The sequence below is a fragment of the Coenobita brevimanus genome, chromosome 14 (assembly GCF_032717465.1).
Source record: "Coenobita brevimanus isolate Jiangsu-jjx chromosome 14, ASM3271746v2, whole genome shotgun sequence".
In the NCBI taxonomy this organism is placed as follows: Eukaryota; Metazoa; Arthropoda; class Malacostraca; order Decapoda; family Coenobitidae; genus Coenobita; species Coenobita brevimanus.
In genome coordinates, this window is record NC_136967.1 from 11,644,483 (window position 1) to 11,661,687 (window position 17,205).

Sequence of the window (17,205 nt, forward strand, 5' to 3'; positions counted from 1 at the left end):
CATTCCCTCCGACAGCTCCAAGCCATTTTATCTCAACGCCTCGCTATTCCCTCCTCTCACAAAACGCCGCACTCCGTCTTGTACGGCTCCACTTATGCTTTCACCTAGTTTCTGGCCATTCCCGCCTCATTATCCCATCAACCTAGCTTCTGCATACTCTCTTTCTTAACCTTTAATTTCACTTGCACTCCACATTTTCCTTAATTACACCATTAATGTTCGCCTTTTATTTCCTATCCTTCTCGCTGCTCCAAAAACTACCCTCCTTCATGTACTCCCTCACTTCTTTCCACTTCGTTTCCAGTCCTTCTCTCCCCTCTATCTCTTGTAGGCCTACATTGCCTCAGTCTGATCTCAGTGTTAGATTCCTCGGCGACCCCTGCATATGCGATCCTACATAAATTACCCTTCTAAATGACTCCAGTGTGACCATTCAAAAAAATTACTCTTCCAACTGTGACCCCATCCAAATGTATTCCCTCCAAACCTGATTTCCCTGAAAATGACCGCTCCCTGTACATATAGCATTATATGAAAACCCTCCAGAAATTGCTTCCCCAGGTGTAGCCCTTTCAAAAGTGTCCCCACAAGTGTGACCCCTCAGTATGTTATCCCGCAAAGAAAAAACCTTCTTGGTCCCAGATCTCTACACGGTGTATGTGTATGTACAGTACATACATCGTGTAGGGATCTGGTGCCCCCTTTTGGCAGACAGCGCCTCACCAGTGTCGGACCGCGGCGAAAAGCACGGAAATAGGTTTCTTCCTCCATGCAGGTCACGCAGCTCCTCCAAGCAAGTCATCCTCCACCGCTCTGGGATGCCTCCCAGGGTCCGGTGAAAAGCTGACCACGACATGGTAGTACGTTCGTACCCAAGAAAAACGCACGTACATACGCACATCAAACACAGTCACACTCTGTCACACACACACACACACACACACACACACACACACACACACACACACATCTACAGTACACAAAGCCTGCAGTCACGGTCAAGGTCCCTGAGTACTGTCAACACAGATATCACACTCCATTACCGTCCACACAATGCACGCACAGAAAAACATACACAGACACACATATGGTGACCCACTAGCCAGAATAAAACACACACACACACACACACACACACACACACACACACACGAGAGAGAGAGAGTGACAGAGAGAGAGAGAGAGAGAGAGAGAGAGAGAGAGGGGGGGGGCTTCCCTTTCCGTTGGTTTTGGAGGCTTCTTATCACCTTTTCCTTACAAATGTATTTCTTTATTTACTGCGTAAATGTGTTATGTTATTTATGGAATTTTTATCGATATAAGAAAGATATAGTAACATACAACAAACTAACAATGTATAATAAGCAAAATAAATCGCTACGGAAGAGGTGCTACGAAACCTGCCAAACAGACGAAAATAGAGGCCACGGTGACAAACTGACAAACACACGCCAGCACACACACACGCACGTACAGTCACATGCTTCTTCCTCCGTTAAAGTGTCAGCCTCCCAGCTCACACTTCAAGCCCTCTGTAGGTTGTGCTTGCTTGGTCTGCCTTTCCACTGCCAAACATCTAACCCGAAAGTTCACTAGGGTTGCTCGCGGTGAAAACTTCTCCAAGTCTCTCACAGCTCTCCACCATTATCTTCTGCAGCTCTGTTACACACTGACGGGAGCCTAGTACCAGAATATATCCTAAATGACCACGAAAAAAAAAAAGGCCTCGATTTCTCATAGCCCATCACTACTCTAGGGCTCTTTATCATAACTTCTCTTTTCTCCTCAGTCATTTCAAGCTTCAACATCACAGCTTATCACCATTCCCTCCGACAGCTCCAAACCATTTTATCTCAACGCATCGCTATTCCCTCCTCTCACAAAACGCCGCACTCCGTCTTGTACGGCTCCACTTATGCTTTCAACTAGTTTCTGGTCATTCCCACCTCATTATCCCATCAACCTAGCTTCTGCATACTCTCTTTCTTAACCTTTAATTTCACTTGCACTCCACATTTTCCTTAATTACACCATTAATGTTCGCCTTTTATTCCCTATCCTTCTCGCTGCTCCAAAAACTACCCTCCTTCATGTACTCCCTCACTTCTTTCCACTTCGTTTCCAGTCCTTCTCTCCCCTCTATCTCTTGTAGGCCTACACTGCCTCAGTCTGATCTCAGTGTTAGATTCCTCGGCGACCCCTGCATATGCGATCCTACATAAATTACCCTTCTAAATGACTCCAGTGTGACCATTCAAAAAAATTACTCTTCCAACTGTGACCCCATCCAAATGTATTCCCTCCAAACCTGATTTCCCTGAAAATGACCGCTCCCTGTACATATAGCATTATATGAAAACCCTCCAGAAATTGCTTCCCCAGGTGTAGCCCTCTCAAAAGTGCCCCCCACAAGTGTGACCCCTCAATATGTTATCCTGCAAAGAAAAACCTTCTTGGTCCCAGATCTCTACACGGTGTATGTGTATGTACAGTACATACATCGTGTAGCGATCTGGTGCCCCCTTTTGGCAGACAGCGCCTCACCAGTGTCGGACCGCGGCGAAGAGCACGGAAATAGGCTTCTTCCTCCATGCAAGTCACGCAGCTCCTCCAAGCAAGTCATCCTCCACCACTCTGAGATGCCTCCTAGGGTCCGGTGAAAAGCTGACCACTCCATGGTAGTAGGTTCGTACCCAAGAAAAACGCACGTACATACGCACATCACACACAGTCACACTCTGTCACACACACACACACACACACACACACACACACACACACACACAGTGCACAAAGCCTGCAGTCACGGTCAAGGTCCCTGAGTACTGTCAACACAGATATCACACTCCATTACCGTCCACACAATGCACGCACGGAAAAACATACACAGACACACATATGGTGACCCACTAGCCAGAATAAAACACACACACACATACACACACACACACGAGAGAGAGAGAGAGAGAGGGGGGGGGCTTGTATTTTCGTTGGTTTTGGAAGCTTCTTATCACCTTTTCCTTACAAATGTATTTCTTTATTTACTGCGTAAATGTGTTATGTTATTTATGGAATTTTTATCGATATTAGAAAGATATAGTAACATACAACAAACTAACAATGTATAATAAGCAAAATAAATCGCTACGGAGGAGGTGCTACGAAATCTGCCAAACAGACGAAAATAGAGGCCACGGTGACAAACTGACAAACACACGCCAGCACACACACACGCACGTACAGTCACATGCTTCTTCCTCCGTTAAAGTGTCAGCCTCCCAGCTCACACTTCAAGCCCTCTGTAGGTTGTGCTTGCTTGGTCTGCCTTTCCACTGCCAAACATCTAACCCGAAAGTTCACTCGGGTTGCTCGCGATGAAAACTTCTCCAAGTCTCTCACAGCTCTCCATCATTATCTTCTGCAGCTCTGTTACACATTGACGGGAGCCTAGTACCAGAATATATCCTAAATGACCACGAAAAAAAAAAATGCCTCGATTTCTCATAGCCCATCACTACTCTAGGGCTCTTTATCATAACTTCTCTTTTCTCCTCAGTAATTTCAAGCTTCATCATCACAGCTTATCACCATTCCCTCCGACAGCTCCAAACCATTTTATCTCAACGCATCGCTATTCCCTCCTCTCACAAAACGCCGCACTCCGTCTTGTACGGCTCAACTTATGCTTTCACCTAGTTTTTGGTCATTCCCACCTCATTATCCCATCAACCTAGCTTCTGCATACTCTCTTTCTTAACCTTTAATTTCACTTGCACTCCACATTTTCCTTAATTACACCATTAATGTTCGCCTTTTATTCCCTATCCTTCTCGCTACTCCAAAAACTACCCTCCTTCATGTAATCCCTCACTTCTTTCCACTTCGTTTCCAGTCCTTCTCTCCCCTCTATCTCTTGTAGGCCTACATTGCCTCAGTCTGATCTCAGTGTTAGATTCCTCGGCGACCCCTGCATATGGATCCTACATAAATTACCCTTCTAAATGACTCCAGTGTGACCATTCAAAAAAATTACTCTTCCAACTGTGACCCCGTCCAAATGTATTCCCTCCAAACCTGATTTCCCTGAAAATGACCGCTCCCTGTACATATAGCATTATATGAAAACCCTCCAGAAATTGCTTCCCCAGGTGTAGCCCTTTCAAATGTGCCCCCCACAAGTGTGACCCCTCAATATGTTATCCCGCAAAGAAAAAACCTTCTTGGTCCCAGATCTCTACACGGTGTATGTGTATGTACAGTACATACATCGTGTAGCGATCTGGTGCCCCCTTTTGGCAGACAGCGCCTCACCAGTGTCGGACCGCGGCGAAGAGCACGGAAATAGGCTTTTTCCTCCATGCAAGTCACGCAGCTCCTCCAAGCAAGTCATCCTCCACCGCTCTGAGATGCCTCCTAGGGTCCGGTGAAAAGCTGACCACGACATGGTAGTAGGTTCGTACCCAAGAAAAACGCACGTACATACGCACATCACACACACACACACACACACACACACACACACACACACACACACAGTGCACAAAGCCTGCAGTCACGGTCAAGGTCCCTGAGTACTGTCAACACAGATATCACACTCCATTACCGTCCACACAATGCACGCACGGAAAAACATACACAGACACACATATGGTGACCCACTAGCCAGAATAAAACACACACACACATACACACACACACACGAGAGAGAGAGAGAGAGAGAGGGGGGGGGCTTGTATTTTCGTTGGTTTTGGAAGCTTCTTATCACCTTTTCCTTACAAATGTATTTCTTTATTTACTGCGTAAATGTGTTATGTTATTTATGGAATTTTTATCGATATAAGATAGATATAGTAACATACAACAAACTAACAATGTATAATAAGCAAAATAATTCGCTACGGAGGAGGTGCTACGAAATCTGCCAAACAGACGAAAATAGAGGCCACGGTGACAAACTGACAAACACACGCCAGCACACACACACGCACGTACAGTCACATGCTTCTTCCTCCGTTAAAGTGTCAGCCTCCCAGCTCACACTTCAAGCCCTCTGTAGGTTGTGCTTGCTTGGTCTGCCTTTCCACTGCCAAACATCTAACCCGAAAGTTCACTCGGGTTGCTCGCGATGAAAACTTCTCCAAGTCTCTCACAGCTCTCCACCATTATCTTCTGCAGCTCTGTTACACACTGACGGGAGCCTAGTACCAGAATATATCCTAAATGACCACGAAAAAAAAAAATGCCTCGATTTCTCATAGCCCATCACTACTCTAGGGCTCTTTATCATAACTTCTCTTTTCTCCTCAGTCATTTCAAGCTTCATCATCACAGCTTATCACCATTCCCTCCGACAGCTCCAAGCCATTTTATCTCAACGCATCGCTATTCCCTCCTCTCACAAAACGCCGCACACCGTCTTGTACGGCTCCACTTATGCTTTCACCTAGTTTTTGGTCATTCCCTCCTCATTATCCCATCAACCTAGCTTCTGCATACTCTCTTTCTTAACCTTTAATTTCACTTGCACTCCACATTTTCCTTAATTACACCATGAATGTTCGCCTTTTATTCCCTATCCTTCTCGCTACTCCAAAAACTACCCTCCTTCATGTGCTCCCTCACTTCTTTCCACTTCGTTTCCAGTCCTTCTCTCCCCTCTATCTCTTGTAGGCCTACATTGCCTCAGTCTGATCTCAGTGTTAGATTCCTCGGCGACCCCTGCATATGCGATCCTACATAAATTACCCTTCTAAATGACTCCAGTGTGACCATTCAAAAAAATTTCTCTTCCAACTGTGACCCCATCCAAATGTATTCCCTCCAAACCTGATTTCCCTGAAAATGACTGCTCCCTGTACATATAGCATTATATGAAAACCCTCCAGAAATTGCTTCCCCAGGTGTAGCCCTTTCAAAAGTGTCCCCACAAGTGTGACCCCTCAATATGTTATCCCGCAAAAGAAAAAACCTTCTTGGTCCCAGATCTCTACACGGTGTATGTGTATGTACAGTACATACATCGTGTAGGGATCTGGTGCCCCCTTTTGGCAGACAGCGCCTCACCAGTGTCGGACCGCGGCGAAAAGCACGGAAATAGGCTTCTTCCTCCATGCAGGTCACGCAGCTCCTTCAAGCAAGTCATCCTCCACCGCTCTGAGATGCCTCCTAGGGTCAGGTGAAAAGCTGACCACTCCATGGTAGTAGGTTCGTACCCAAGAAAAACGCACGTACATACGCACATCAAACACAGTCACACTCTGTCACACACACACACACACACACACACACACACACACACACACACACATCTACAGTACACAAGGCCTGCAGTCACGGTCAAGGTCCCTGAGTACTGTCAACAAAGGTATCACACTCCATTACCGTCCACACAATGCACCACGGAAGAACATACACAGACACACATATGGTGACCCACTAGCCAGAATAAAACACACACACACACACACACACACACACACGAGAGAGAGAGAGAGAGAGAGAGAGGGGATTGTATTTTCGTTGGTTTTGGAAGCTTCTTATCACCTTTTCCTTACAAATGTATTTCTTTATTTACTGCGTAAATGTGTTATGTTATTTATGGAATTTTTATCGATATTAGAAAGATATAGTAACATACAACAAACTAACAATGTATAATAAGCAAAATAAATCGCTACGGAAGAGATGCTACGAAATCTGCCAAACAGACGGAAATAGAGGCCACGGTGACAAACTGACAAACACACGCCAGCACACACACACGCACGTACAGTCACATGCTTCTTCCTCCGTTAAAGTGTCAGCCTCCCAGCTCACACTTCAAGCCGTCTGTAGGTTGTGCTTGCTTGGTCTGCCTTTCCACTGCCAAACATCTAACCCGAAAGTTCACTCGGGTTGCTCGCGATGAAAACTTCTCCAAGTCTCTCACAGCTCTCCACCATTATCTTCTGCAGCTCTGTTACACACTGACGGGAGCCTAGGACCAGAATATATCCTAAATGACCACGAAAAAAAAAATGCCTCGATTCCTCATAGCCCATCACTACTCTAGGGCTCTTTATCATAACTTCTCTTTTCTCCTCAGTCATTTCAAGCTTCAACATCACAGCTTATCACCATTCCCTCCGACAGCTCCAAGCCATTTTATCTCAACGCATAGCTATTCCCTCCTCTCACAAAACGCCGCACTCCGTCTTGTACGGCTCCACTTATGCTTTCACCTAGTTTCTGGTCATTCCCTCCTCATTATCCCATCAACCTAGCTTCTGCATACTCTCTTTCTTAACCTTTAATTTCACTTGCACTCCACATTTTCCTTAATTACACCATTAATGTTACCCTTTTATTCCCTATCCTTCTCGCTACTCCAAAAACTACCCTCCTTCATGTACTCCCTCACTTCTTTCCACTTCGTTTCCAGTCCTTCTCTCCCCTCTATCTCTTGTAGGCCTACATTGCCTCAGTCTGACCTCAGTGTTAGATTCCTCGGCGACCCCTGCATATGCGATCCTACATAAATTACCCTTCTAAATGACTCCAGTGTGACCATTCAAAAAAATTACTCTTCCAACTGTGACCCCATCCAAATGTATTCCCTCCAAACCTGATTTCCCTGAAAATGACCGCTCCCTGTACATATAGCATTATATGAAAACCCTCCAGAAATTGCTTCCCCTGGTGCAGCCCTTTCAAAAGTGTCCCCACAAGTGTGACTCCTCAATATGTTATCCCGCAAAGAAAAAACCTTCTTGGTCCCAGATCTCTACACGGTGTATGTGTATGTACAGTACATACATCGTGTAGGGATCTGGTGCCCCCTTTTGGCAGACAGCGCCTCACCAGTGTCGGACCGCGGCGAAAAGCACGGAAATAGGTTTCTTCCTCCATGCAGGTCACGCAGCTCCTCCAAGCAAGTCATCCTCCACCGCTCTGAGATGCCTCCTAGGGTCCGGTGAAAAGCTGACCACGACATGGTAGTAGGTTCGTACCCAAGAAAAACGCACGTACATACGCACATCAAACACAGTCACACACACACTCTCTCTCTCTCTCTCTCTCTCTCTCTCTCTCTCTCTCTCTCTCTCTCTCTCTCACACACACACACACACACACACACACACACACAACACTTCGCCACACATGCTCTAGGGCAGGGGCGGGGAACGTCCGGCCTCCGGGCCGTATAAGGCCAGCAAGACCATTTGATCAGGCCCGCGAGGCAATTCATAAATGCAATTTCATAAACTCATGAAGGAATATATATATATATATATATATATATATATATATATATATATATATATATATATATATATATATATATACTGTATAGATATTATGTACTGCGCTACAGTTGATTTCAAGTCGATAAATTTGTATGGCCGGCGAATGATGTTAAAAATATCCTAATGGCCCTTAATAGGAGAAAGGTCCCCCACCCCTGCTCTAGGGGATACGTATAATACATTCTACACACTTTCACGTACATTACACAAACCACTAATAACACGTAGCACAAAGTACATAGCATCACACCTTCCAAACACACACACACACAAACACACACACACATCATGACACTGGTTCTTCTGAGGTCCTTCACATCCCAAACACGCCCCCACTCGCACTCTGCCACAAGTGCTCCTTTCCCACTGCTGAGGACTCAACACGCCTTAACCCAAACCTTTACGACGAAAACAACTGCAGATCGGAGTCACCATATTCCTTAATCCTTGCACGTATACTCATCCCCAAGTTCAGGACTGGCAACGATACAGAACCCGTATCCCTGATGGAATGGGAGAGATTTTGATGTGCCCGTACTACTTCTTTTTGGGTTTTCTTTGTATACAGCGAAATATTTTCTTGCATGTTATCTGTATCTCATTCATATCGATGTAGTTTGTATCACTGACATGCAAGAGGATATTAAGATGCAATAACCAAAATAAATCGCTCTGGAAGAGTTGTTACGAAATATCCCAAGTCAACTAGTATACGGCTCGCAATGTGAAAAGGACAGCACCGTCTCACTGCTGGTAACTGTGGGGCGTCTTCAGTACTAGAAGAGCTTTGACGGGCATTATCCTTTTATCCTTAAAAATCTTTTCGTTTTCCTTTGAGAAAAACAAATGTACAAACACAGACGTCTCTAGTATGATACAAATACAAAATACATACATTTCTCGTCGAATTATTTCAGCCAAGAAGTAAGCATTTAGAATTTCTGGCAGACCTACTGAGTACTAAAAAAATCCTCCGCCTCCTGCTCCTGCTCCTCCTCCTCCTCCTCCTTATCATCATCATCATCATCATCATCATCATCATCATCATCATCATCACCATCATCATCCGGACCTTCTTTCCCACCCTAGGGCAGGGTGAGGAGTAGCAATGTTCAGACAGCCCAAATTTGCCCAATCCAATGGGCCACGCTTCCATTCACTCATCATTCAAGCCCCCGGAATCCTGGCTCTATTGGATATGCCAAAAACATTCACCACGTTCTGTAGCTTCACATAAACGTATCTGATAGAGTCAATCCGGACGCTGTCACGTTAAAAGGGGGTGCCAAATCCCTGATCACGCACTTCTCCTCACAATATTCATCCAGCCAGCTCGATCTCGTTAGTTCCCTAGCCTCACCGACTTCCAAACCTCTCTTCCTCACACACTCATCCACCATATCTCTCCTCCTTGTCCTTGGCCTACCTCGCCTCCTCCCTCATTCAAATTCGCTCAGATATACCTTTTTCACCATTCTATTGCCATCCATTCTCTCCACATGACCATACCATCTCAGTACACTCTCCTCGATTCTGGTGTCCATAGACTTCCTCACTCCACATCTTTCACGAATCACATTATTTCGCATCCTATCCACTCTTTGTATTCCACATACATTCCTCAGCAGTCCCATCTCCACTGCTCTCACTCCTGACTTTTCATTTTCATGCCACACCATAGTCTCAAATCCATATGTTAAAGTTGGCACTAACACTCCTTCATGTTGGCCTCGTGCAGCTGCAACACTCAGGCCTCTGTTTTTTATCAAGGCCTTCAATGCACCAGCTACTTTCCTTCCTTGTGTCACTCAACTTTCCAATTCTTTTGCACATTTTCCTCTCTTCTATCACTTTATCCAGGTATCTGAACTCTCTCTCACCAATTCCAGTCTCTCTCCATTCACTGTAACATTGCACTAGGAGTCACCTTCACTCCCAGTAACCATCACTTTACTCTTTTCTACATTTCCCCTCAAGGCACGACACTCACAGACATCAACAAAACTCTGCACTAGTCTACCAAATTCTTGTCCGGTATTTGCAAGTACTGTAGTACTGCATCATCAGCATACAACAAATATAAGATATTCCATCCATCACCATTCATTACCAACGCCATCCCCCTCTCCATTACTTGTGTTTTTACTTCTCTCATCACCCCATCCACATATATATATTGAACAACCATGGGGACATCACACAACCTTGTCGCACGCCCACACCGATCATGAACCAATCACTTAGATGCCCATTAACCCTTACATGTTTCACTACCATCATAAAAACTCCTGACGGCACCTAGTAGCTTACCATCTACACGGTACATGCGCAAAACTTTCCACTACCCTTCTCTGTTCAGTTTGTCGTCTGCTGTTCCAAATCCATGAATGTCATAAACACCGTATAGTCTTTCTCACAAGCCTTCTCCGCTATCTGTCTCACTGCAAATATTTGATCCACACATCTTTTGCCACTCCTAAAGCCACTCTGTTCATCACTCACTATTATTATTATTATTATTATTATTATTATTATTTATCTTTTAACTGAAGCACATGACTAAGCCCATACTTCTATATATCTGGCAGTGTCTGCAAAGACTGCATGACTTAGACGCAAGTTCACATAACAAATTCTGATGTATGTCACTACCCTCGTCTTCATAATGCTACGAAGAACGAAATTACAGAAATATAGAAGAGTTAAAAAATTTCCCCAGAGGAGGAGGGACAAAAGTGTGCAATGTGACAGGTATTTGACAGGTGAGCAAACCACTTAAGGGTAGCTGGTACTGAAGGTGGAAGGGAAAGAGGTAGTGTGAACGTGGTTTTGTGTGTGTGTGTGTGTGTGTGTGTGTGTGTGTGTGTGTGTGTGTGTGTGTGTGTGTGTGTGTGTGTGTGTGTGTGTGTGTGTGTGTGTGTGTGTGTGTGTGTGTGTGTGTGTGTGTGTGTGTGTGTGTGTGTGTGTGTGTGTGTGTGTGTGTGTGTGTGTGTGTGTGAGAGAGAGAGAGAGAGAGAGAGAGAGAGAGAGAGAGATTTGTGAAAGGAGGATGCTGGAAAGGAGTATCTTCTGACAGGGGAGGAAACACGAGGTGTACGGCACAAAACACAAACAACAACAGACCTCTTGTTTTTTTTTTTTTCGGTGTGTTTTATTAATATTATTGTTGTTTTATATATGGTATGGCTAATGGTGTCTGATTTGTTAACTGAAGAAATTGTTAGTGAGGTTAAAGGTTACCCCTAAGCCCAAAACCAAGCATTCTCTCCAGGCGCTGCTGCCCCCTCCCCCCCTCCTAAAAAAAAAAAAAGGTGAGAATCACCATGCAGTATTCTAAACTCATGCAGTTATTTAGAAAAGGAAGACTGGAAAACATGATGTACAGCATATACTATGAAAACTCTAATTGTAAGAGAAAAAATTACTGCATTGCGATATGGGCCTCTTACCATAATACAGCCTTTGGTTGCAGCTTCCAGTTTCCGTGATCTGCAAGGAAGAAAGAATCAGGTCAGATTACTGATTAATTCGATTATGAATATGTTTATCTACAGTTAGGTACCGCGTCAAAATCTGCCCAGTCAGAGGGCAGGCTGTTCCATGTGCTTACAATGTTACTTAAACAAGGATATTTTTTCTCTCTCTTGACTGGACATACTGTATACATCAATTGCTATATATCCACTTGGCTGGTCTACTGTATAATATGCTTCTGCTGCTACTTTAAAAATTAGCCATGCTTACACTGATTTAATTCCTTTCAATGTTCGTCACGTGGTTCGTTCCTAAATGTGTGAATCAGCTTTGTTACCCGTCACTGAACTTATTCCTATTTCTCTGTACCTTTCTTATAATTCAGTAACTAAAACTGTACACGGTGTTCTTGGTATGGGCGTACTAAAGGAAGAGTATAACTGAGTCAGTTTATTATATGAACCAAACTACCCAGGTAGCTAAATCATTTATTGGCTTTTATTAACCGTCTCTGCATTCTGATGGCTTGGTTCCAAAGAGCCTCATATCATAATTCTTTAAGCTTTATCCCGACCTCCAGCCTTCAAAGATGCACATTACTCATAGTGTAGCTAAGTGTTTTTCATTCGCACTTCCAATACACTTTTTTTCATTATCAAAATCCATTATCCGTAATTGGTTTCAATTAAAGAAATCAGATGTCTTAAAGACCTCTCTAAAATCATTTGTCTTTATAAAGAGGTATCGTCTTTGTGACTAAGATTCTTGTGCTCAGCAAATTTAAATCTCGTACAGTACTAATTTTCATAGACACAATAAGATAGATAGGTTGATAGAAAGATGAATAGCTCGACAGATACATAAATAGAGATAGAAAGATAGACAGACAGATATACAGACTATCTATCTATTGCTAGACGCCTTCATCCCGTAAGGGGTGGCCACAAGCAAATCGCTTCCATGTCGCCTTGTCCCCCGCCATTTCACTGCCCTCCCCCAGCTCACACACCCCTCTCTCATACGAGTATACCTCTCCACTCCATCCCTCCATCTCATCCTTGGCCTCCCCCTCTCTCTCACCCCGTCCACCTCACTCACATACACTCTCCTCGTTAGTCTCTCGCTCTCCATCCTCTCCACACGATAGATAGACAGATAATTAATAAAGAAATGCATACAGATATTAAATGACGCAACACTGAACCCTGTTCTACAACAGTTTAAGGCGTTCATCCACACTGATGTTTTGTTATTTATAACAACTGTCTATTGTGTCCTGTCAGCTAACTAGCAATCCGTCAGAGCTAATTATTACTGAAACTGTCCAACTTCAGAATCACGAGGAGTTTTTTTTATCTGGGACTTCGTTCAACGCTCTCTAAAAGGAAGTGTGGGAGGGTGGACGCGGAGGAAAGGAAGAGTGTGGTGTAAGAGGGAGGAATGATGGTGTAATAAAGGATAATGGAGAGTGGCGTAAGTGGGAGCCTGTTGTATGAGTAAGAAAGATGACTAGTGCGGGAAACATGGTATGAGAAGGAGGGAGAGTTGTGGTATAAAGGAGATGAGAAGGGTGAAGGAGGAATGAGGAAGGCAGGGCAGGTAATGTTAAGAGATGTGAATGGTGTATTAGGAGTGAGGGAGAGATGTGTGTATGAGAGGAATGTGGTGTTTGGAGGGCAAGAGGATGAGGAAGGAAGTGATGAGGGAAAGAGGGATGAAGTGCGAAGAAGAACTGAGGGATTAAGAAAGAGTTTGGTGTGGAAGTGGGCAAGGGTGAGTAAAACGGAGGGTGAGGGAGGAAGGGAGAGGAGGATCAGGGAGAGTGTGATGTGAGAGAGTTAGGGAGAGTGCAAGGGAGTGAGTTGTTAAGAAAGAATATGGTGTAAGGTGGAAAGTAGGCGAGAAAAGTTGCGGTGTGAGGAAGAGTGTGGTGTGAAGAAGAGAGAGAGAGAGAGAGAGAGAGAGAGAGAGACAGACAGACAGACAGACAGACAGAGAGAGAGAGAGAGAGAGACAGACAGACAGACAGACAGACAGACAGACAGACAGACAGACAGACAGAGAGAGAGAGAGAGAGAGAGAGACAGAGAGACAGACAGACAGAGAGACAGACAGACAGACAGAGAGACAGACAGAGTGTGTGTGTGTGTGTGTGTGTGTGTGTGTGTGTGTGTGTGTGTGTGTGTGTGCGCGTGCTTAGAGGGAAGTGGGAGGAGGGGGGTGTTGGCTGCGTCAGGACCGAAGAATGAAACCCCGCAGTAAGGTAAACATCCGACGGAAATCGAAGTCTGCTTTCTCTGGTGGGGAGAAACTCGCGTACGGAGCCGGAAGCGGTTTGGATTTCTTCTACTATGGCCTCTCTATTTCTGTCTCTGTGGAGTGGTTTGTGTTTATCTATGAATATCTTCTGGCATGTCTGTAAGGCACGCAGCCGTGGCGGATGTACTTTTTTCAAAGAAAGGGTTAAATTCTCGAGGGAACGCCGTGCCATTTGTAGTATGCATTTATAATATATTCGTACATACAGTAAATAGTAACTCCTTATATATATATATATATATATATATATATATATATATATATATATAGATATATATATATATAGATATTTTATATATATATATATATATATATATATATATATATATATTTTATATATATATATATATATATATATATATATATATATATATATATATATATATATATATATATATATAACAAACTTACTAAACTTCTTCGACAATTTTATCCAGTGTCAAGTATTAGAGTTATTTTTAAACCTGGTCGAACACCACAAAACATGTCTAACTTCAATGACAATATTGCGGCCGAGATGTTCTCTTCTGTTGTGCATCAATATACGCGTGGTTGCTCTAAGATTGCTTACACAGGAGAAGAGACAACTGAAAAGTTGAAAACAAGAGCATGGAAATACCTTGGTCACTGGGTCTGAATCAAAAGATCAATTTCTAAACCACATCATTTTGCTATTTGAGGACATACTCACGAAGCGACCACCCTGTAATTGTGAATAAGCATTTATGTTTTTAAACCATTACAGATAATTGTTTCCTTCATTTAACCATCATGCTTGTGAACAATCACGGTAGCATTTGGAGGCAGATGGTGGGGAGAGTTAATAAAAATCGCGTGGTACCGAGGCCTAATTCTGTCAAAGTCATTTTGTGGAGAAGTGGGCTCTCACCTGCTTTACGGTATTTTTGTCCTTGGAAATAAGGAAGAAAGTAAGCTACTCAAATATTCCCTAAGACTTGTAAAAGGTGACTCAAAGGGGAAGAAGTAGGTGGCAGAAAATCCTAGTTTTTTTTTATTTTTTCAGTCCGACTCTAAAGACAAGGTCCATTCCCTAGGGCCTACTGGTCCGTCTAGGGCAACAGATGGTTCAGACACTTTCACATATCACCAATTGGGCGCTGATGTCCATAATGAATATTGCCACAGTTATTTGATTCACTAATGGTGTGAAAGTATTAACGGGGTGTTGTCGGCGAGTCTCGTGGAAGATTAATTATGACTGTTACAGGAAAACGGGTACGGTAGCTTTCGAAAGCAAGGTGATCAGTTTTCAAAAACTTCCGAAAGTTCCACAAGGGAGAAAAGATTTATAATACAATTCACACTCCTTTAAGTAAATATTTACTACACTCAGAGAATACGTGGAGAGTTCTCTTCCCGTTTCCAGGAACAAGACCATCAAGAACAGAGTAGTCCATCCCCACCCATTGATCGTGGCAGGATTCAAGCCAAGGACCTATTGAATTCCTGTCACGCATTATATCTTTTTTCAAATGCTTATGTATTTTTGTCCATGTTCTTGCTATACACTGAGGCGAAGTGGTAAAAGTATGCAGACACTAATACACCACCCAAGAAATCACCGCCGACTCCGACGCAATTGAATTTCATAAATGTACATTACTTTTAGCTGATCAGCTAGTCAGGTCAGGTGCGGGTAAGGGGATGGGTCTGTTATGATGTGGCAGGGGTAAACCAGTTCTGCTGTCGGGCCCTGCTGTGGATGTCACCGATTGCATTGCGCAGTTGACCCTTGTGCGGTATGATGCGGTGAGGATCTGTCCGTTCTCCCCTTTGGGGCTAAGATGCGAATGAATGTGTTTGAATGGATGAGTAAATGGAGAGTGAGTCGTCCTGTCTCGGCTACCTCCCTTTCCTTGGGGGAAGCAGCCTAGGTATATAGATAGATAGATAGACATTACTTTTAGAGAAAACTCACCGACACACACACACACACACACACACACACACACACACACACACACACACACGATTTTACCAACCTGAGGAACACTGAACCGTTTTGGCATCAACACATTCAGTGGCTGACTGCCAACATTCCACAGGAAGAAGACCTCACAAATCCTGGCTTACATACATAGGGAAATATTTCACTCACACAGCATCGTCTTGACAACATAAAGCATGCCGACTGATGACTCGACATGTAAGGGACGCTCAAGTAACACCTCGATTCCAAACACAGGAAAGGGTGGAGGTAGGACCAAGGGGAAAGCCTTTGTGGTATTCAGAACAGGACATAACGCTTACCACAACTTCCCCAGAGCGAGGTGTATTCACCTCACGAAAAATAATGTCTGTATGTTTGGGGTTTCCTCCAATTTCCTTCTTTTATCATCTATTCCTATGGATGGTAAAATGAGAACAAAAATGCTGAGTGGCCTAGGAATGTGCGATTAACATCGTCCAGCAAACTCGTAACTCCTACAACACCAGAAAGAAAGATCGCACACCAGAATGAGAAGATTGTACCTGTCGTTTCCTGCCTCCTCTGATTCATATCCCCTATGAAATCAAGCACCCATGTTTGGGTTTCCCGCATTCACTGATAATAATAATAATAATAATAATAATAATAATAAAAAAAACACCTAGAAAGCACTCAGAGAGCGTATACCTCCGCCAGTGTCTGATCCGGATCCGGATCCACCCCAAAATTTGATCAATTCTTTCTTGGCCCATGGCCCACCCTTCCACAAAATTTCATTGAAATTCATCGAGAACTTTTGGAGATATCGTCTGGACAAACAGACAAACATAGGTGAATACATAACCTCCTCGAACTTCATTGGCGGAGGTAATAAATCAAACAAAATAGCTAGCTATTGGTGATAAAGATTAAAAACGCTGAAATAAAGAAAAAAAATATAAAAATCACAACAAATCATAATTAAGATGAAGAAAACAGTACATTATTCCGAGACCAATAATAACAATTCACTGTTCCTACTGTTTATTTTATCTAAACGGAGATTTTTTTCCTTTTGCAATCCGTTCTTCGAAACTGAGTGACAAAGTAAGACAAAACTACAGCTCTACATCCTTTTCATAGCACTTCATCGTGGCTAGCACCATATTCTAGTGTTAATCTCATGTCACGGCTCAG